The sequence below is a fragment of the Mauremys mutica genome, chromosome 6 (genome assembly GCF_020497125.1).
Source record: "Mauremys mutica isolate MM-2020 ecotype Southern chromosome 6, ASM2049712v1, whole genome shotgun sequence".
Classification (NCBI taxonomy): Eukaryota; Metazoa; Chordata; order Testudines; family Geoemydidae; genus Mauremys; species Mauremys mutica.
Window position 1 is genome coordinate 114,291,888 of NC_059077.1, and position 23,219 is coordinate 114,315,106.

The 23,219-nt window shown below is 46.4% G+C and overlaps 1 protein-coding gene across 1 annotated transcript in view; it reads left to right on the forward strand.

The window, feature by feature from the left end:
• The first annotated feature begins 7,974 nt into the window (after nucleotides 1-7,974).
• SVEP1 (sushi, von Willebrand factor type A, EGF and pentraxin domain containing 1) overlaps nucleotides 7,975-23,219 on the forward strand; it is a 182,423-nt gene continuing 167,178 nt past the window's right edge. The window contains exon 1 of the mRNA XM_045020777.1: nucleotides 7,975-8,394. The gene's annotated coding sequence lies outside the window, so the exon portion shown is untranslated. The remainder of the gene's footprint in view (nucleotides 8,395-23,219) is intronic.

Genomic DNA, 23,219 nt, shown 5'->3' on the forward strand with positions numbered 1-23,219 from the left:
CATGTCACCGTATCTGTACTGAATGCTGCAGATAGACGCGATGGTGCAGCACTCAACACCAACATCCTTGCTCCCCCCACGCTATGGATGGCTGATGGTACAAAACGATGGAAATCCATCCTCATCATCAGCCTATTGGCACATGGGGCAGTGCAAAAGGGCTGGTAACCATGACAACCGTACCAACTTGCTTGGGACCGGTCGGTCAAGGCCGCCTGTTGCTAATTTTTCATGGTAGATGGTGCAGTATGGCTGGTAACCGTCCTCATCATTGCAACAGGGGGCTGAGATCCATCAGCCCCCACCCTTCATTGTAAAGAAAAGATTCAATTGCCCCTGGACTAGCAGAGGGATGAGTGGCTCCCTCCTCCACACCCCTTAATGTCATCTCTGGACTATCATTGCAGCTGGAGGCTTCCTTCCACTCATTTCTCACAAACGACTACCTGTGTCTTATTCATGCATTCTATATTACTTCATCACACAAGTGGGGGGACAATGGTATTGGAACCCAGGAAGGCTGGGGGAAGAACGGAATGAACAGCTGGGGTTGTTTCAGGAGCACACCCTGTGAATAGCGTTCTGCTCAAAATTTATGCAGGATTGGACAGAGAGCAGCTGTGGTCTCTGGTTGTATGATACAGTGGTTCTCTAGTACACTTGCCCATAATCTAGGCAGGACTGATTCTATTTTTAGATACCCAAAAAGGAGGGATTGACTCGGAGTCATTCCCAAATTTTGCTTTTGCGCCCCTGGCTGATCGACCAGGGGCACTTATGACAGCACCAAATGGCGCAGTGCAAAAGGACAGGTAACCATGACCATCTTATTACCGTCTTCTTACCAGTTCATGGTATGGTAGACGGTGCAGTATGCCTGGTAACCATCGCTGCTGTCATGCAAAAGCATAAGCATGCTGCTGTGTAGCGCTGCTGGTCTGCCTCTGTCAGCGGCATACAGTACACATACGGTGACATACACAAAAGGCAAAATAGGGTCCATTGTTGCCACGCTATGGCGTGTGCCAGGGCATTTCATGGAAAACGTGATCGAAATGATTGTCTGCCCTTGCTTTCCCGGAGGAAGGAATGACTGGCGACATTTACCCAGAATCCACCGCGCAAATGATTTGTGCAACAGCAGGCACAGGGGTCTCAACAAAAAATTCACAGAGACAGCCTAGACTCAGTTAATTGTTCGCAAAAAAGTATCATTGCAAGGAATTAACTAACTGTTTCCCATCTCACAGCTTCCACTGTCTCCAGACCTTCCACAGCATCCCCCTCGCAGAGGCTGGCGAAGATTAGGCGGCGAAAGAAAAAGACAAGGGACACGATTTTCGATGAATGTGTGGGCTGCTACCTAGCCGAGGCGGACCAGCAGAGGCAGTGGAGGGAGAAAGTCTCTCTGTACCAGCGCTCACACAGCGAATGGGAGGAGAGGTGGCGTGAGGAACACAAGCAGGCGAGTCAAGCAATGCTTGTACTACTGAGGGAGCAAACGGACACGCTCCGGCGACTTGTGTATGTTCTGCAGGACCGCTGCAGGACAGAGCCCCCGGCAGTATCTCTGCAACCGCCCTCCCCCGCCACAAAGTCACATACCCCCCTCACCCTAAATAACCAGGAGGATGCCCGCCCTGGGCCGTGAATACTGTCACTGCACCCCAGCAGAGTGCTCAAGTAACCAAAAGCTCTCATACCCTACGTTTGCATAAGTCCTTCCCTTCCGGACTCAAACAAGTCCCGATCCCAGTCCCATCCCATAACTGTGTACTTAAGTAATAAAAATAATTTGCTGTTAAGTACTGTTTCTGTCATGTTTCCTCACTGAAGACTGTGTTTGAATGGGGTGCATGGGGAAGTGCGTTGCTAATTGCATAGGACAGGCACCTTTCGCAGGGTACAGACACGGGGGCCGGATCAGCAGCGGGTAACACACACAGTGCAGTCAGCAGGCACCGTGGTCGGTATGGGAGGTGGTTTCCAGGTTCTGTGTGGGCGGTGGGGATGTGACTTTTTAGTGGGGGAGGGCGGGTACAGATCTTGTATAGCGGTCCTTGTTGTGGACCGCTGAGTCACGCAGCAGAGGAATCTGTATCCGTCCTCCTCCGCCACAAGGCCACATAGCCCCCCGCACACAGAATCCCAAAAAGGAGGGATGGCAGGCTCCGTTGAAACAAGCAGTCCGGCAATGCGGACCGCTGTAGGAGCAGGAGCCTGTCATTCCTTGAGTTTAGAGGCGGTCTTTACATCAGCGCACACCCTACCCACCGCAGTCTGCGTTCCAGTTTCGACCCTTTAACGAAAAGTCATGAATAAAGAAACCTCTCCTCAGTAACAGTGTGACATGTATTTTATTTTTACACGTGTCTTGGAAGTGGAGGAAACGGGGAGAACGGGGTATTTAACCGAAGAGGAGAGTCAACAGTAACTGGGTAAAGAAACAGGGGCAGGTTCAGCTTCTCTGTAAAGAAACTGAACAGTCACAGGTCATGCTGCTCGCTGCTCGCTGGTATTTAAAGAGTTCCTTGTCGCTGTCCCAGGCGCCTGTATAGGGCTTCATGAGCAAGTGCATTAGCGGGCAGGCTGGGTCACCGAGGATCACTATAGGCAAATGCACATCCACAACAGTTATTTCGTGGTACGGGAAGAAACTACCTTCCAGCAGGCGTCTGAGCAGCCCACAGTTCCTGAGAACACACGCATCAGGAACCTTGCCCGGCCATACGACGTTCATGTTGGTAAAAAGGCCCCTATGGTCCCCCAGTGCTTGCAGAACCATTGAAAAGTAGCCCAATTTCTCAGCAGCTGAATGTGGAAGAGGTGGACGATAAAGTGCGAGGAGGAGAAAACGGCGAGGATCGCAGCGGGCTCCATGCTTGCAGTGCTGTGGCGTCCACGCTGTCACTGACCAGAAAAGTGCACGAACAGATTGCCCGCAGGCGCTTTCAGGGAGGGAGGGAGTGAGGGCGTGATTGACGGTTCAATGACGACAGTTACCCAAAACCACCCTCGACACATTTTTTCACCCAGCATGCATTGGGGGGAAATCCCAGAATTCAAATGGGCAGCGGGGACTGCGGGAACTGTGGGATAGCTTCCTACAGTGCACCGCTTCGAAAGTCGACGCCAGCCCCGTGAATGTGGACTCAGAAGTTCGAATGAGTGTATTTAGTATGGATACACAAATTCGACTTCATAAGGTCGAATCCACAAATTCGAATTAAGTAGATTCGAAATAGTCCTGTAGTGTAGACAAGGCCTGAGATTGGTGACTAGGAGACAAAGAACAGCCTTATTCAGAAAGGCAAATGGAAAACGAGCGAGATACACTGTGATACACCTATTTTCCCCAATACTAATTTCCCCCTACTGTTACTCACTCTCATTACCACTTCAAAAGTTATCTTTCCTCCCTTGGTATCCTGCTGTTAAGTGAATTGTCTTGTTAGACTGACCTTACACTTGGTAAGGCAACTCCCATCCTTTCATGTATTTATACGTGCTCCTGTATTTTCCACTTCATGCATCTGATGAAGTGGGTTATAGCCCATGAAAGCTTATGCCCAAATAAATGTGTTAATCTCTAAGGTGCCACAAGGACTCCTCGTTGTTTTTGCTGATACAGACTAACTGGGCTACCACTCTGAAAAGTGTGAAGTTCTTCACCAAGATGGTCCCCCCAGTATTGCTGGAGTAGAAGGGAGTTACCAGCTATGCCAGTGAGGCAGCTATTCCTCATGATCTTCAAACAAAAATTGAACAAATTCTCAGCATTCGATTTTGCTTTATCTCCCCTGCAGACATATTTAAATTGCAGAGAAAGACAGACAGAGGTCTGTAATGATTGCCTGAAGCACAGTGTTACCATCGGCAAGAATGCATGTTACAGGGCATTTATAGGAGCGCTGTACTCTCTGTGGCTTTACGTGTGAAGTCAGAATGCTAATGTGATGTTCTGTACCTCAGGGAAACACTCTACTCCCCCATGTTCATCCTTATAATATGATTGTGTGGTATCCAGTGCAAAGTTTGTCATGTTGGGTGTCTTTGGAAGGCTCATGATGCACTGAGCATTGTGGTTATAGTAATGTTATAGGTTGTAATTTCATGTATGTAGTTCTGATGGTGAAAATGTGTCTTCAAGGCTTAAAGCAAGCCCAGGCAAAAACTCTCCAGAAGCAGAGGGGCAGTTCACACCTCATCAGGGCATGTATGGGACAAGCCCAGACCAGCCTCACAGGAACATAGGACACTGGCCTAGGCAGCAACAAAGTGGAAGGTGATCAGGAACAGTCAACATGGATTTGCAAAAGGCAAGTCATGCCTGACCAACCCGATTGCCTTCTACGATGAGCTAACTGGCTCTGTGGATATGGGAAAGCAGTGGATGTGATATATCTTGACTTTAGCAAAGCTTTTGATATGGTCTCCCTCAGTATTCTTGCCAGCAAATTAAAAAAGTATGGATTGGATGAACGGACTATAAGATGGATAGAAAGCTGGCTAGATCATCGGGCTCAATGGGTAGGGACAACGGCTCAATGTCTAGTTGGCAGCTGGTAACAAGTGGAGTGCCCCAGGGGTTGGTCCTGGGATCGGTTTTATTCAACATCTTTATTAATGATCTGGATGATGGGATGGATTGCATCCTCAGCAAGTTCGCAGATGATACTAAGCTGGTGGGGGGAGAGGTAGATATGCTGGAGGGTAGGGATAAGGTCCAGAGTGACCTAGACAAATTGAAGAATTGGGCCAAAAAAAATCTGATGAGATTCAACAAGGACAAGTGCAGAATCCTGCACTTAGGACAGAAGAATCCCATGCACCACTACAGGCTTGGCAGCTGAGGGAAGATGAAAGGAAAATAGGTACATGGGCATTTGCCTTCCCTGTTCAGGGCCTGAAAACTGTCAGTAGTCCAAGTGTTAGCATGAGATGGAGGCCAACTGTCCTGCTGAAGTCCTGCCATCTTGGAAAGATGTACAGCAAGGGGTGAAGTGGGAACAGACAGCATGGGCTGATGGCTGGAGGCAGGGACCTCAAAAAGGCTTCTAGTTCAATCTGCCTCCAATGGCTGTGGGGCACCCAGAACAGAAGCTATCAAAGCAGAATAATAAAAATTTAAAAACCTTATATGTTGAGGTTTCCTCTATAGTAGCGTTCCTCAAACTGGGGTCTGCAAGGGTACTCCAGCAGGTCCACGGGCTCTGCTGATCAACTCCTCCTCCCTCTCAGTGGGGCCTGGGGCTGAGCGGGGGGCTTGGAGGTCCATGAAAAAAATTAAGTCAAAACGGGGGTCCTCAGGTTGCTAAAGTTTGAGAACCGCTACCTATAAGATCAGCCTCCTCAGTCCTAGTCTGCGAATTGTGGCTGGTTGCTGCAGGGCAGGAATCAGACTTGCCTTCTACTCTCAAAGAGATCCTGGCCTTCTGGGGCGCTGTCTTCACTGCCCTCTTTGTACTCATCCCTTGATGGATCTTGCTGCTCATCCTTGGGTGGGGAAGGCAGCCACAAGTGCCTGGGTTGGGTGGTCATGTAGTTGTGTAAAATCCTGTCCAGCTCCTTGAAAGATGCATCAATTAGGTGTCCCCTGAGGGATATTTTTTCCCTGATGTGCCTTACTTTAATGTAGATGCTCCTGAGCTGTTTGCTCTTTATCCAGCGCTGTTCAGCATCCCAGTTACAGCCCTGACCAGACATCTGTCTAGCAATGTCCACAAAAGGTCTGTATTCCAGGGGCTCACGCCAAGAGCTTCCTGCACTAATGCTTCCCTCCAGACGGTGATAAGATCCAGGTTCTCAGCATGACTCCAAGTGGCTGTTTGAGGCACTTTGTAGGACTTCTGGGGTATTAATACAGCTATTGTAACAAACTGGAATCCAGGAGTGAATGGACAAAATCTGGCTGTGTGCCTGCTTATAAATGGGGGAGGGGGATATTTAGTCAACTTGACCTCTGAGTAGGGGAGGGCACACAGGTAAACAGACAGGTCAGTAACAGTCTCCTGGAAAGCAGTTGGGGGGCGGGGAGCTGCTGGAAGACTGCCAAAGTAGTTCAGCAGCATTTTGTACACACAAATGATAGAATAGACTAACTCGCTTTGCAGCAAAGTTAGTTCACTGTGAAAGAGAATGCTATAGTTTGTGATAAATGCAGAGTCCGTGCACTATGATGAGTGTTGTTGTGTGTAGATAAATCTTTTAAAAGTGGATTAACTCAAAAAGCTGCAGATTAACCACACTGTATAGACAAGTCTTTAGTGTCCATTGTGGGCTTTGACGAGGTGCGGACGTCTGCCTGCTAAAGCAAGTCAAGGAACGCTGCTGGAAGCCAACACTTTTGGTATATAGCATGGTGTATGGCAAATGTCTGTCTGGTAGCTGTTACAGAGGTGGTTGTATTTCAATGCTGAAGTGGTTGTATGTACAAACTGCGAGTTTGTGAAGCATTTGAGGTTGAAAAACACTGTATGAATGGAAGAGTAACAGATACTTGCATGTATGGGGCACTTTCATTCCAAAAAGTTTTTCTAATCCAGTGATAGCCTCTGTCAGTGCAGTCTGCCTTCCCATTTGCAAAAGAATTTGTCCTGACCCAATCTCAAGAGAGCACCAGTGGCATCAATTTCCCATCAGAAGAGCCACCAGTGAAAGGACAATATTGCCACTAGAATACTGCAGTTGATAATGACTAAATTTAAATGAGGGCGTTGAGTAAATGCACCAGGTGCATGCTCATATTTAATTGCACCTAATGGAAAGTGAAAAGGAGACTAAATAAATGAACCATGTGAACCAACACAAGATTCCAACAATCTATGGAAGCTCGTTGGATGTAGGAAAGGACAATACTCTGGCAGTGGTTTTAAAACTAATCTGTGCCTAGAGGTGGTCCCAAGAATGAAATCTGTACAGCAGGGGTATTGGGTTTGGCAGGGGCAGTAGAGGGAGTGTCTCTCTCTCTCTCTAACAAACTGGTCAACAGACTAGAAAAGCTGCAGAATCCCTACAATCTATTATTGACTTCCTACTTACCCCATGGGAATCTTTTTCACTTCAACTAGGTTAAGATGATGTTCTGAAGGTGTGGCCGTCTAGGTATGTATGTGGTCCCATAAGCCCTAGTGTCATTAATGGGGTATTTATTCCCACAGTATTGGTGGGGAAACTGAGTCACAGGCAGGTTTAAATGACTTGCTCAAGTTCACAGAGTAGCTGTAGCAGTGCCAGGAACTGGATTTAGGCGGTAGAGGTTCAAATCCAGTGGCCAACCATCCATCTTTCACAACAAAACATTTTCTGAACGGGTGACCACAGTACTGCTGATGCCTGTAAAGGGGAAGGCGTTAAGGGGGCCTGAAACTTGTTCCCTCCTCTCCCCCCGAGCTGGGCGTCATTTCTCCACACCGTGTTTCCAATGAGCGTGGCACTCCTGGTCTCCGGATTCATCCCCCAGCGCCTGCCTGCGCCGCTGCACGCCAGACATACGGGATCAATCAGGGCTCTCGGTGCCGCTGTGTTTGCTTGGGGAATGCGGACGGGCTGAGCGCGCTGGGGGCTCTGGTGCCCTGGAATCCAGACAGCAGCGCCTGGAGCCCCGGCGAGGGGAGAGACCGGAGAAGAGCCGCCGAGCTCGCCTGCCCCCTTCCCTTCCACCCCGCAGGAGGCGGCCAGCGAGCGAGCCCCGCCGGGGGACCCGTGGCTTTGCAGCCGCCAGGGCCAGCGACGGGGGCTGCCGCGCGTCCTGCTGTGAATGGGGCAGGGCGCGGGGAGCTGATCCCCGGCCAGGGCGCGGCGGCCGGAGCTGAGCGCGGAGTCTCCGCCGGCGCAGGGGCGAACGGCTGCGCCCGGGCCGGGCCGGGGGCCCGGGCCATGTGGCCCCTGCTGGCTCTCTGCTGCTGGGGGGGCCTGGCGCTGGGCTGGGCGGGCGCTGCTCCGCCGCCGCCGCCGCTCAACTTCACCGCCCTGGCCCTGGCCGCCTCGCGGGTGGCCCTGCAGCCGCCGCCGCCGCCGCCGCCGGACACCACGGCCGCCAAGGTGGAGCGGCTGGGCCGCGCCTTCAAGCGCCAGGTGCGGCGGCTGCGGGAGCGCAGCGGGCGGCTGGAGCTGGTCTTCCTGGTGGACGAGTCCTCGAGCGTGGGGCCCGCCAACTTCCTCAGCGAGCTGCGCTTCGTCAGGAAGCTGCTCTCCGACTTCCCCGTGGTGCCGGCCGCCACGCGCGTGGCCATCGTCACCTTCTCCTCCCGCGGCAACGTGGTGCCGCGCGTGGACTACATCTCCCAGCGCCGGGCGCGCCAGCACAAGTGCGCGCTGCTCAGCCGCGAGATCCCGGCCATCGCCTACCGCGGCGGCGGCACCTACACCAAGGGCGCCTTCCAGCAGGCGGCGGTAAGGGGCGGGGCGGGGCGCGCGGCGCCGGGCACGCACCCCTGGGCGCCTACCCCTTGGGCGCACAGCCCCATGGCACCCACCAACCGGGCTCCCACCCCCTGGGCGCACAGCCACTGGGCACCCACCTACCGGGCTCCCACCCCCTGGGCGCACAGCCCCATGGCACCCACCTACCGGGCTCCCACCCCCTGGGCGCACAGCCACCGGGCACCCACCTACCGGGCTCCCACCCCCTGGGCGCACAGCCACCGGGCACCCACCTACCGGGCTCCCACCAACCGGGCTCCCACCCCCTGGGCGCACAGCCCCATGGCACCCACCTACTGGGCACCCACCTACCGGGCTCCCACCCCCTGGGCGCACAGCCACTGGGGACCCACTCACTGGGCACACAGCCACCGAGCACCCGCCTACTGGGCACACAGCTACTGGGCACCCACTCCCTGGGTGCCCAGCCACTGGGCACCCGCCTACCGGGCACCCATCCCCTGTGCGCACAGCCACTGGGCACCCCCTACCAGGCACCACCGCCTGGGCGCACAGGCACTGGGCACACATCTACCAGGCACCCACCCCATGGGTGCACAGCCACTGGGCACCCCCATACCAGGCACCCCCTGGGCGCATAGCCACTGGGCACCCACTCACCTGGGTGCGCACCCACCCCCTGGGCGCACAGCCAGCAGGCGCACACCTACCTGTGTGCACTCCCACTAGACACACCTATATCCACCCATTTGGGCACATATCTTCTGGGCACACCAGAAGTGAATGGCAAAACTCTCATGGACTTCAGTAGGGCTAGGATTTCCCATCTGTGTGCACACACGAGTGATATACCCACAATGACAGTAATTCTGCACTCATTTAGGACTAATTACTATGTGGTTTGCACAAGTATGAATGTCTCTGTGTGTATAAACTCATTGATTTTAAGCAAATGCATTCATTTTTGTAAGGGGGTCATAGACGATACTGCAAAATAAATAATACAATATATTGTGTAAATAATATCCATAATTACATATATCTACGTATGTATATTAACATGTACACATACATCTATCTGATTTTCTGTTATGTTTAAGTACACAGCATGAGTAAAATTTTCAAAAGCACCTAACTGAGCACCTTAGGCTTCTAAGTCCCATTTAAGACGTGACTTAGGCATCTAAGGCTAGGTCTACACTGGGGTGGGGAGTTGACCTAAGATTCGCAACTTCAGCTACGCAAATAGCGAATAGCGTAGCTGAAGTTGGCGTATTTTAGGTCGATTTACCTGGCCGTGAAGACAGCAGCGAGTTGACCACTGCCGCTCCCTCGTCAACGCCGCTTCCACCTCTCACGCGTGGTGGAGTTCCGGAGTCGACGGCAGAGTGATCGGGGATCAGTTTTATTGCGTCTACACTAGACGCGATAAATCGATCCCCAGTAGATCGATCACTACCCGCCGATCTGGTGGCTAGTGTAGACATACCCTAAGGATACATCTATACTGGGAACAAAAAATCCCCGAGCAGGGAGTCTCAGAGTCCTAGTCAACTGACTCACTCTACAGAGTGAAAAATAGCTGTGTGGACATTCCCTCTTGGGCTGGTTCCCGAGATCTGAGACCCTACTACCTCGCCGGGCACCCACCTACTGGGCGCACACCCGTGCACACAGCCACCAGGCTCACGCCTACCGGACACCCACCTGTATGCACAAACGCACACTCACCCATACACCCACAGTGTGTTTTTGTTTGTTTTGCAGTGTAGAAGTATGCTACGTGCCTAAGTTGTCTAAGTGACTTTTGAAAATGGGACTTGGATGCTCTGAAGAATTTATCCTATACCTATATCTGTCTACATACACAAAGCAAAACATATTTATATACTGTATGTAGGTAAATATTTTAATTATTGAAGAACAGGTAAGACTTAATAGCTGCTCTATTTTCTGCACCTGAGTTTTTGACAGATTCTCTAAAAACATCATATGCATTCTGTAGTTATACAGAATTCTTAGTGATTTCAGTAGGAGTTTTGCTTTAATAGGAAATGAATAAGGATTTGACCCAGTGTGGGGCTCAGGACTGACAGGTTAAATTATTCCCTCCTCCTGCTTCCCATATTTGATAACAGAATATGATGTTCACCTTCTAGTGTGCCTTAGTGTTGTATATGGAAATCACACTTTAAAAAGACAAATCCGTACGGTAATTCTGTGGTTGTGAAATTAAGCTGTTATAGGCTCAATATCGTGAGAATTTTCTAAAAAGTTTAAAGAATTAATCTTGAAGTAATTGTGTTATAAACAAAATTTAAGTATGTTATAACTCCATAGAAATCATGTAGTAAGTTTTCCTTGATGTGTAATCCTGACTAAATCTACTTTTAAAAACAAGCAAGGTTAGACGTAGATGATTTAGTTGTACAAGCACAGCTAAATAATGTATCCCATGGGCCCAATAGTATTGCTGTCACCTATGGTTTCTTTATTGGGGTTTGATTAACAACTTGGGAAGTATCACTTTGTGTTCTGGCTGTGTGCTGAGAAGGAATGACATTACTACTTGTTCACTGAATTAGTAGCTCGCCCTCTCTCAGTTGAAAAAGGAGGCACTGCGCTGAGGTCCTGTATTGTACGTCTTCTCTCTGTAAGACAAATTACAACGTTGGGAACATGCTCCTTTCTAAGAACTTGAAAAAGACGACTTTACTATGTTTAGAATACTGCACTGAAGTGAACTTAGCAAAATACACATCAGTGTAACAATCAGGCTTTTTTTTCTTCCTCTGAACTATTGTGCTCCTGTTCTCTATTTTTAACTGCTTTTTCTTATAGCTATGATTTTTTTTTGTCTTTTTTTTTCCCACTTGTTGGCCCCATTTCTTCCGTTCCCAATAAGTTTAATAAAAATGAAATCCAGAATCCTCATCTTCTTTTCCAAGTTGCAGAGTATATTAAACGAATAAAACCAAGAGCCTTTGAAATAATTAATGAGTCCCAGGTAAACCATTCCAGGCTCCCAGTAATAGTTACAAGTCATGTGGGGTATTATGTGTAAATACTTCAGATTAGAAGATAAATGAACCATGGCATGACATAATTGTCACTAACTTCACTTGTCTGCCCCAACAAGTACAGTAACTGAAGCATTGCTTTAGAATCCCCTGTAAGGAGTGCTGCATCTTTTAATATACTGTATAGTGTGTAATGCTGCATCCACAGGTGCTGATTCTTCCTCATACAAAAAGTGAAAGGGTTCTCTTCCACTCTTTATGGAGGGATCTTTGGAAGATGGTTACTGCAGGGTTGTTGTCTCTCTGCAGTGCTATCCTCCTGCATGTTTACCATGATGTAAGAAACCTAGCAGATGGAGGACTCAACCTTCTAGACATATGGAAATATGAAAGATGTGTATTAGCATGAGCCACCAGTGAGGTCCTGGGACAAAGCCCTGGTGAGAAGTTCAGCCCCTATCATCATCCTCAGTGGCTGAGCTTTCCACTAAAGTGCTGTTCATGGATCCTGTTCCATATTTCCCAGGTCTCTGGCTGGTGGGTCTTGCCCACATGCTCAGGGTCTAACTGAATGCCGTATTTGGGGTCAGGAAGGAATTTCCCCCCCGGGTCAGATTGAAAGAGACCCTGGAGGGTTTTCACCTTCCTCTGCAGCATGGGGCCCGGGTCACTTCCAGGTTTAAACTAGTGTTTAAATGGTGGGTTCTCTGTAACTTGAAAGCTTTAAATCGTGATTTGAGGATGTCAGTAACTCAGCTGGAGATTCTGGGTCTGTTACAAGAGTGGGTGAGTGAAGTTCAGTGGCCTGCGTTGTGCAGGAGATCAGACTACATGATCATGATGGTTCCTTCTGGCCTTAAAGTCTATGAGTCTGAGTCTATTTCATATCAGCACTTATCTAGCAGGGATTTGGTACATTTGAAGATCCATACCCTCTAGATCAGGGGTGGGCAAATTTTTTGGCCCGAGGGCCACATCTGGGTATGGCAATTGTATGGTGGGCCATGAATGCTCACGAAACTGGGGGTTGGGGTGTGGGAGGGGGTGAGGGCTCCGGCTGTGGGTGCGGGCTCTGGAGTGGGGCCAGAAATGAGGAGTTCAGGGTGCAGGAGGGGGGCTCTGGGGTGGGGTATATGGGGAGGGTGGGAGCTCCAGGCTGGGACCAAGGGGTTCAGAGGGGGGGGGGATCAGGGCTGGGGGTTGGGGCACAGGAGGGGGTCAGGGTTGCAGTCCCCAGGTGTCACTTACTTCAAGCATCTCACGGAAGCAGCGACATGTCCCCCCTCTGGTTCCTACGCGAAGGCGCCGCCAGGCGGTTCTGCATGCTGCCCCATGCACAGGCGCTGCCCCTGCAGCTCCCATTGGCTGCAATTCCCAGCCAATGGGCGCTGCGGGGGTGACACTTGGGGCAGGGGCAGCAGGCGGAGCCCCCCTGGCTACCTCTACGCATAGAAGCTGGAGTGGGGACATGCCCCTGCTTCCAGGAGTCGTCCGGAGCCACAGCACATGTGGAGCGGGGCAAGCCCCGGACCCCATTCCCCAGCGGGAGCTCGAGGGCCGGATTAAAATGTCTGAAGGGCCGGATCTGGCCCCCGGGCCATAGTTTGCCCACCCCTGCTCTAGATGCTGAAAAGGAAAGGGCCCAAGAGCATCTTGATGCTACTTTGTCGAGCAGTCACCATGTGAAACTGAGGTGAATCTACCCTGTGATTGAAATAACCAAAGTCTTGTTTATTTCACTTGATAACACTTTGGGCATCCGGAGAGGGAGGTACTGAAGCTGACAGTGACTGCAGATTCAGGAAGATAACACCATAATCTTACATTCACTTCACTTTCAGAAGGGGTTCTTTGAAACTGTATAGGCTAGAAACTTCTTTTGTGTTTTAAATGATAGTCTAAAATCTGAAGAAAAAGATGATTTAGGCTGCCCTATTTGCCAGGGAAACCTTTCCTCAGATGAGAGGATTTTTCGAACTTAGCTTTTGACAATCATCTTTGATAGTATTTAGTTCATTTTTTTTATTGAGACATGTTTCAAGTTGTGTTGATGTAACCATATTCCATACTCTGATAATCTATTTTACGAAAATATAGTTTCTAAATCTTAAAACATTTTCTAGACAACACAACCTTCCTGACTCTCAATAACCCAAATTTAGATGAATAAATCTAAAGATACAGTTTAGATATTAGAATCCGAATACTTGTGTACATCACTCATGAAAAATTAAACAGCTCCTGACAGGTTAGCATGTTAACCATGTGAAAGTGTCAGAGGTGTATTCTCTTCTCGTTGTGCATACATAGAAACGTTAATGGAAGCTAACCACGTGCGGTGAAGGAAGCGCTGATGCACAAGGAAAGAGTGCTTCATAGAATCATAGAATCATAGAATTCAAGATCAGAAGGGACCATTATGATCATCTAGTCTGACCTCCTGCAAGATGCAGGCCACATAAGCCGATCCACCTACTCCTTAAGCAAGCGACCCCTGCCCCATGCTTCAGAGGAAGGCGAAAAACCTCCAGGGCCACTGCCAATCTACCCTGGAGGAAAATTCCTTCCCGACCCCAAATATGGTGGTCAGCTGAACCCCGAGCATGCAGGCAAGACTCTCCAGCCATACCCTCTGGAAAAAGGCTAACAATATCCTATCATTGACCCATTGTACTAATTACCAGTGTGGCACTTAATTGACCTATTGACTAAGCCCGTTATCCTTTTTCTCAGTCTTAAGCAGTGAACAATTTGTGATCATTTTTGTTTATTTTGAAGTTATGCTGCAAAGTTTTATTTATAGAAAATAGTGTGAGCTATTAATCATTACGGATAAAACACTGAAGTTATGGATTAATTGAAAGACTAATTGGCAGTAGCCTCTTGAGAAATCATTCACTAAAAATAGTGATAGCCACAGGTGTTTTTTTTTCTCTTCACATGAAAGCAATTAATTACTGTCTAAAATGGAAGAAAGAAATATAGCTGTGCACTGTTGCTGAGTTAAAGTAAGAGTTAATGGAAAGGTAGACTTTAAAAGGCAGGTCAAACTATTACAAGGCGCATTGTACAGCAATAGTTAAGGGAGTTATTTAGAAGTATTTGATGCTACTAATTATTAAACTAAAAAGGGTCAGATCCTCAGCTGTGGTCAATCAGCATAGCTCCCTTGACTTCAACGGAGATATGCAGATTTACACCAGTTGAAGATCTGGCCCAAAAGCTGCAGAATTAGACAACACGCCCTATCTATTTCTAAATGCATCTGGTCTTTTAAAAAAAAAAATCTGGCTTTTATCTTCTAATCTGATCTTGATAGTGTATAACAAGCCAGTACATCAAATTCAGTGTTCTTTTGTTACCCAATTAACAAACATGACAAACAGTGGCTTACAAAAGAATGTAAGCACATTTATTAGAGTAAACAATTTTAATGCTTATTTAGTGTTTGTTTAAATAAGTTATGTTGCTTTTGTTTCTTCTTGATGTCAAAAGCATAAACTTGCAGAGTGCAGAATTATTATCCATCGGGCTATCGATGATCAGATTTCAATTTCAGCACATTTTAAAGATAATTCTTTTCCAGTTTAGTTTCAGATATTTGTTGTATTGTATTGTTAAAATGCAGTTCTGCTCTGAAAATTGACTGCGTAAAAAATGGCGCACTCTTATTCCTCAGATCTACTCCCTGTGTGCATTTAGAGTCATATTTGTGGACTTTATTGACAACAGATGAGTAATCTCATTTTTATTCCTGCAGAATTGACATAGCTAATATAGAGTGAGCAGCGGATTCTTTTCCATCTTGGGCATCATCAACAGGATGTTCACTAAAACCTGGGCATCGGTTACAACTGTCCAAACTCTCTGAAGGCTACACAGGTCTCACCATGGGCCTTACTTGGCTAGTAGAATGTCTTATGATGGTTGTGATAGAAAAAGTTGGAGAGAACCCAGCTTAACTCTAAGATCCCAGGTTGAGATTGCAGGGCTGGCAGTTTACAAGTAAACAAATATGTACCTTTTAAAACGGAGCAAATTTTATATGGAATCCTTGAGAGACAATAAGCAAGAAACCCTACAATGCGCCCATAATGCCACTATTACAGAGTCACTTTTCAGAATACAGCCACACTTGGAGTCCATTTAGTGCTGTGATTGAGAGCCCTGGATACTGAAGTTCTTTGCGGTATCTATTCACAAAATAAGTACAGCGTGGTCAGCGGCCGCTCACACCTCTCCACACTGTTCATTAATTATCCTAAATACTGCCACGGACGGGCCAACTCTAGGAGTGAAAGGGTAATTCAGGCTTCATGTCAATTCAGTTCCTTAACCTTCCTGCTGAGACTGGCAACAAGTGAGCTATTCAGTATCCTTTGTGCGGCTAGACTGTGTAATGTGGACCCGTTCATTAGGAATCAGTGTGTTAACGCCCTGATATTATATATCTATCATACGCATTTTATTCAGAAGAAATAAAATCAAGTATTTAGCATCATCTGTTTTTTTTTAAAGTTCCTTTTGGTTTGTGAATAACTTAAAATGACAAAATTTGCATAATACAACAAATATGCAAATTCAGCAGCTGCCCTCCCACACACTTCACATACATTGCAGGGCCAGCCAGATGCTCAGAAGCTTTCCTTTCAGCACATGCAAAGCTTGAAGTTGATAGGTGCTTGGCACACATTGCCTGGTCCTCTCCTAGGGCATGTCTGCACTGGAGCTGGAAGATGGTCTGATTGAGCTACTCCATAAAAATAGCAGTGTAGCCGTGGTGGCATAAGCTGCTAACTGTCCTGAATATGTACCGATGGTCCCGGATGGGATTGTACTTGGGGCAGCTAGCCTCTCCCGCCATTCACGCCACTGCGGCTACACTTCTATTTTTAGAACACTAGCTCAATCAGAGCTAGAATGGGTATGTCTCCTCGAGCTGGAATTTACATCTTTTAGCTCTAATGTAGACATGCCAGCTATGTCTACGCTGCAGTCTGGGTTGTGATTATAACACATGTAGAGACATCTAAGCTAACTTTAATCTCGCTAGCTCAGATACCAGGAGCATTGAAGCTGTAGCAGCCCAGTTTTCAGTGCAGGCTAGCTGCCAGAGTAAGTGACCAGTACCCCAGGTGGGCTGGAACAGCCTACACTGAAGGCTGTATTGTTGTGGTATCACTACTATTGGTACCTAAACTAGCTAAATTAAGTTATCTCAGATATTCCTATGCATGCTGCAGTCACATCCCCTGGCTGCAGTGCAGATACGCTCGTAGACCAGGCAAACCGAGTTGAGGGTCTATGGGTACGTGTGCACAGGAAAAAAACCCACATGGCAGCGGGTCTCAGCGCCCTGATCAATTGACTGGGGCTCATGCTTCAGGGCTAAAAATAATGTTCGGGCTCAGGCTTTCCTGGCTAAGCTGATTTTCCACCTGTTTTGCACTGCCAGGATAAGGAGTGCTATCTGATCTTCCAGCATTTTCAAATGAGAGATGATTACAATAAATATCACACCTAAAATGTGTGTTTGGGTTTCTGGAATATTGCCAAAGCTTTTAATACACTAGACATCTTGTTGAGGTATTGGAAATTAGCCATCTAGTTGCCTGAGGTTCACTTTTCATGTGTAGTACTGAGGCCCTTTCTAGTTTGATCCATCCCGGGACTGTCATGTTCATGTAGTCTGACCTCCTGCACATTGCAGGCCGCAGAACCCCCCCACTCACTCTTGTAATAGACCCATAACCTCTGGCTGGGTTACTGAAGTCTTCAAATCTTGATCTCAAGACTACATGTTACAGAGAATCCACCATTTACTCTAGTTCAACACAGCAAGCGACCTGTACCCCATGCTACAGGGGAAGGCGAAAACCCTCCAGGGTCTCTGCCAATCTTACCTGGGGCGATATTTCTTTCCAGCCCCAAATATGATTACAAGCTGAAAACAGTTCAGAAGTGTGTTTTAAGAAGAGGTGGAGATGAGATGACATGGAAGAAAGCAGAATGATGAAAGACAATGCATGTATAGAGACCCATTTTGCCTGCACAATGGGTAAGCACATACTTCTGAAAATTCAGTCATTCAGAATTACTGTAACAACAGGTATCAGATCAATTGATTAAATCTACATAAGTGATTTGGTTTAACTGAAATAACATCATTATAATAGAACACTGCAACAGGATTAGCCTATCCCGCTCTGAAAATAATAGTTGTGCTTGGCTTCTATGTAATAGCAAGAGCCCATTTCTTATGGCACTGATGTTCTAATCTGTGGGCATTTAGAGCAATGTAACGTCCTTAATTTTGTGCATGCAGCTCTCATTGTGGAAATGCGGAAAAGAAGCAGTGTGTCTGCAATTGCATATTGGAAAGGAATGGTATTCATTACAGTAAATCTCTCCCTGGATAATGCAGGGAAAAAATCTTGAGAAAACCAAAATAAAACAGACTTGCCTGATTTCATTTATTCCCACCACTCCTATCCACATGTGTGAAGAGCAGCAGTCTGTCTGAGGTCTTAAAGAACATTTTCAACCAAAGGTCAGAACCACCAGCTGTCAATGTTAGCTCCTCTTTTGAATGGGAAAACCCTAAAAGAGTAGAGGATGCATCTCAGTGTAACAGCCAAAACAACAGTGACAAGTGAACCAAAAAAGAGGGGTTAAAATCAGGTGATAATACTTTGAACTTTTATTTCCTCTTCCATCCAACAGCCTCAGAGCACTTTAACAAACGTCATTTGAGCCTCCTGACCATCTTGTGAGGTTCAGAAGTATTATTCCTAATTCGAGGATGCGTAGCTGAGTCACAGAAAGGTTAGGCTCCCCCCACCCCACAGACACACACAAGGCATTAATGACATTAATGTCTCAATTGACATGATGGAGATTTTGAGACTACTCTGAATTAGACCAAGGGCTTGTGCATCTTCCTGTTGCTCCCAGGTTACAAACTAGATAAACATAAACAATCTGTCGATACAGAAAGGACAAACGGCTCTGTGGGTTGGTAATGAAATGCAAAGGAGTTATAGTGATCACTCTCTAAAACGCTTCACAATTACTAGTTGTCGCTCAGTATTTCCTAGGTATTCCCTACATTCTCTTTAAGGAGTCCTGTAAATGTTGGCATAAGGAATACCCAGGGAATACTGTAAATGCTGGGGTAACATTATTTTGGCATCTAAGATAACGCTGAAACTTTTTAAGGACAACACTCTGCTGGCATGACTCCATCCCGGAATGCCAGGGCCTGAGAGATGTTATCTGATGATTATCTGAGCTGAATTAGTCCATCTCAGTTCAGTTCCTCATGGACAGGTGTCTTTATCACAAATGACATTTTAGTTGGCAGCCTTTCCAAAGGCCAAATATAGAACAGGCACAGACACTGAGCAACTCTCTCACTTCAGAGGCAAAGCAAATAATAACCGCAGTTCCCGTGCTGTACCTGTTCAGTGGATACGAAGTCTTCAGTCTCAGATACTGCCAATCCCATACCTTTCACAAACCCTAAATCAATATTAAAAACAGAGAAAGGCAACTAGCCCTGGAATTCTTATAAGAATGATCTGTCCTAACTGCTGAATTTCTAGAGCTGGATTTTGTGTACTAACTTGGTTACACAAGACTACATTTTTATAATTCTGAGGGCTATTCCTGGCACAGGGGAGATGGCTAGTCTGCCAGATACTTGTACATGCTGAACTGAGACTGAATACAATGCAGATGGTAATAACTTTTTGCTAATGTGAAAAGAATGTTGAATTTTGTCGTAGGAGTAAAAGGATTGTGTGTTGAAACAGTCTAACGCATCCAATCAGTGCTTAAAACCTGAAAGTAGAGTAAAGAGAAAAGCTTACTACGGACCCTCTGCAATAATTAACCATCATTGTGACCATTTAATTGTATTTTCGGTTGGTCTCTTATTAAAATTACTTTACTGTGATTATGATATGGACCACATTTTCAATTAAACAGGTCATTCAGGGCCTAATTTTCAGAAATTCTGAGTATGAAGTCCAGGCAGCTGTGTGTTTTCAGTGCCTCTGAGAAATAGGTCCTATCCAAATCTCCAGTATAACTCATGGGTTCTTATGCTCAGTCCATAAAAACTCAAGACCTGATCCTGAAAAATACTTGTGCTTAACTTTACGCGTGTGGGTAACCCCATTGAGTTAAGGGGGACTAGTGATACGAATAAAGTTACTTGTACATAAATGTTTATAGGGTGAGGGGCAGGGTTTGAGTCATTCTGCTTATGTAAATTAAGGTTGAAATGTTTAGAACAAAAGTGGCTTTTACAAGACTTTTCTGGCAGGGCTGCAGGGAGAGGAAGGTGATACAGATTTTCATTAAATAAAACAGATGAAAAATGTGTGACAAATGTTTGTGGGAAAAAATGTAATCCATTTGGCCTCAGCTCCGTCAGTGACCATAGATTAGGGTAAAATTTACCAAAAACATCCAACAGTTGTAGAATGTACTGGAATGTGTACTGGAATATCAAGCATTCCTTCAAGTAGCCCGTATTTAATGCCATCTTCATAAAAAGAGGCAAAGCAACCAATTGGAGTGTCTACCATATGCATATAATTTAAAAATAGACTTATGTCTACTTTCTTTGCTCAAACGCTTAATAGCTCTCCGATTTGTTCTTTTAGTCCTCTTCCTTATACAACAGGGATTCTATATCTAACATTACAGCTTAAGGGCCAAGCTGTTAATGTTTTTTTTCTAGGAGCAACATTTAGCTGGCTGATTGTCTCTTTGGCAGGTTCCACTGTTGCCTGCATGTTTTGAATGCACACCAGGTAACTTCTTGAGCTCTGGTCTGAAGCAGCTGTTTGTTAAGCTGGCATACAATTGGTGTCACTTTCCTTTTAATTAAATGCTCTCTATCCAGAAAATCATTTTTGGAGATTGGTTCTTGATCAACTGTTTTTCAATAAGTGCTAGATCAGGGTATAATAATTTTAAAGGGAGATTTTGGGGTATGATCTTGTGTAACTGAGTGTTTCCTAGGTTTCCATTAAATGTGCTGTGACAGCAGGTGGCCATGATGCCCACTTTCCTTCAAGATAAAAAAAAGATTTTAGATTTTCTTTGTGACATTAAAATGCTAAAGGCATGTATATGCATTAAATAAACATGCCTTTAGCATTTTAGTGTCACAAAGAAAATCTAATTTTTTTTAATCTTATATATATAAAATATGATGTGCTTCTACCATGGTAATTAATTTGTGATCTGGGATTTATGAGTTCCAAAAGAAGGCATAATCATGCCATAATGCGTCACAAAACACAAGTCAACATGGACCTGATCCAAACCCCACCGCAGTCAATCAGAGGCTTTCTCCTGATTTTAATGAGTTTTGGATTAGGCCCTGTAAGAGGTAATGACCAGTAGATCTGCACCCTCAATCAGTCTGTGAGATATGTGTAACTGATATAAGGCCTGATCCTGCAGTCTTGGCTCAGGCAAAACTCTCACTAATGTCATATCTTACACAGGATATTACTACTACTTGTTAGCTTTGACATCGGTGTGTTGACAGCAGTATCGCTAGCAGGTGAACTAGCAGGTTCACAATCATTGAGTGGGTGATGCAGTGACATTTAAAACAGTAGCTTTAGTGGTAATTGTAGAAGTTAAGTTTTTATTTTTACACACTTAAAAAAAATTATAATTTTGAGGATTGCCCCCTTGGACACTTCCAAGTACAGTTTCCCTGAACCATTCCAGTAAAGGAGTTGCAGCTAGCAAGGGATGTGAAGGTAACAAGAAGAGTTTCTACAGGTATGTTAGCAACAAGAAGACGGTCAGGGAAAGTGTGAGACCCTTACTGAATCGGGGAGGCAACCTAGTGACAGATTCTGTGGAAAAAGCTGAAGTACTCAATGCTTTTTTTGCCTCGGTCTTCACAGACAAGGTCAGCTCCCAGACTGTTGCACTGGGCAACACAGTATGGGGAGGAGGTGAGCAGCCCTCAGTGGTGAACGGACAGGTTAAGGACTATTTAGAAAAGCTGGACATGCACAAGTCCATGGGGGTCCAGATCTAATGCATCCGAGGGTGCTTAGGGAGTTGGCTGATGTGATTGCAGAGCCATTGGCCATTATCTTTGAAAACTTGTGGTGATCGGGCTGGGGTCCCGAACAATTGGAAAAGGCAAATATAGTGCCCATCTTTAAAAAAGGGAAGAAGGAGAATCCGGGGAACCACAGAGTGGTCAGCCTCACCTCAGACCCTGGAAAAATCATTGAGCAGGTCCTCAAGGAATCCATTTTGAAGCGCTTGGAGGAGAGGAAAGTGATCAGGAACAGTCAACATGGATTCCCCAAAGGCAAATCATGCCTGACCAACCTGATTGCCTTCTATGATGAGACAATTGGTTCTGTGGATATGGGGAAAGCAGTGGATGAGATATACCTTGATTTTAGCAAAGCTTTTGATACGGTCTTCCTCAGTATTCTTGCCAGCAAGTTAAAAAAGTATGGATTGGATGAATGGACTATAAGGTAGATAGAAATCTGGCTAGATTGTCCGGCTCAATGGGTAGTGATCAATGGCTCGATGTCTAGTTGGCAGCCAGTAACAAGTGGAGTGCCCCAGGGGTCTGTCCTGGGGCCGGTTTTGTTCAACATCTTCATTAATGATCTGGATGATGGGATGGTTTGCACCCTCAGCAAGTTCACGGATGACACTAAACTGGCAGGAGAGGTAGATATGCTGGAGGGTAGGGCTAGGGTTCAGAGTGACCTAGACAAATTGGAGGATTGGGCTAAAAGAAATCTGATGAGGTTCAACAAGGACAAGTCCAGAGTCCTGCACTTAGGACGGAAGAATCCCATGCACCACTACAGGCTGGGGACCAAGTGGCTAAGTGGCAGTTCTGCAGAAAAGGACCTGGGGGTTACAGTGGATGAGAAGCTGGATATGAGTCAACAGTGTGTCCTTGTTGCCAAGAAGGCTAACGGCATATTGGGCTGCATTAGTAAGAGCATTTCCAGCAGATTGAAGGAAGTGATTGGAATGGGTTACCTAGGGGGCTGGTGGTTGGAATCTCCATCCTTAGAGGTTTTTATGGCCCAGCTTGACAAAGCCCTGGCTGGGATGATTTAGTTGGTGTTGGTCCTGCTTTGAGCAGGGGGTTGGACTGGATCACCTCCTGAAGTCTCTTCCAACCCTAATCTTCTGTGATTCTATGAAAAGTGTTTTAGGGGTGGTACAGTAACCCATTGCAGTCATATCCCGAGAAGGAAAGCTGGTGGTTCAGATAAGACGATATCTCATCCAGAAACATTATGGTGCATGTGTTCTTTGCTTTTTGTTTGTAGATATTTTGCCTGGCAAATTTTTATACAGATTCCAATCAAGCTGATTGCAAATGGATAGATTTAAAGCACTAATTTGCAAGATTATGCATATACTATACATCTACTCTTCAAAATGTTTTGCAAAATATATTCTGAAAATTAATTGACAGATGTTTTGCAAAGTGCTTAAGCAACTGGATGGCATACATATGGACAGAGAACATATCTCAATATTGTAGTTGAAAGATTCAGAATGTTTAGTGTAAGACCGAGTGAGTATGTTTAGCACGCTCCAGTGTTTAGGACTCAGTCCCACAGTGCTAACTGAGTCAGAATTGTCACTAACTCCAGTTAGAGTCTTCCTTGAGAAAGGACTGCACTATCCAGCCCTTAGTCAATACAGGAATGGTGTTCCTTCATTTTAATGTGGGTGAGGAAAATAAGGCCTTTTGCAACAGGTTCTGCTTCATAGTAGCATTTCCCA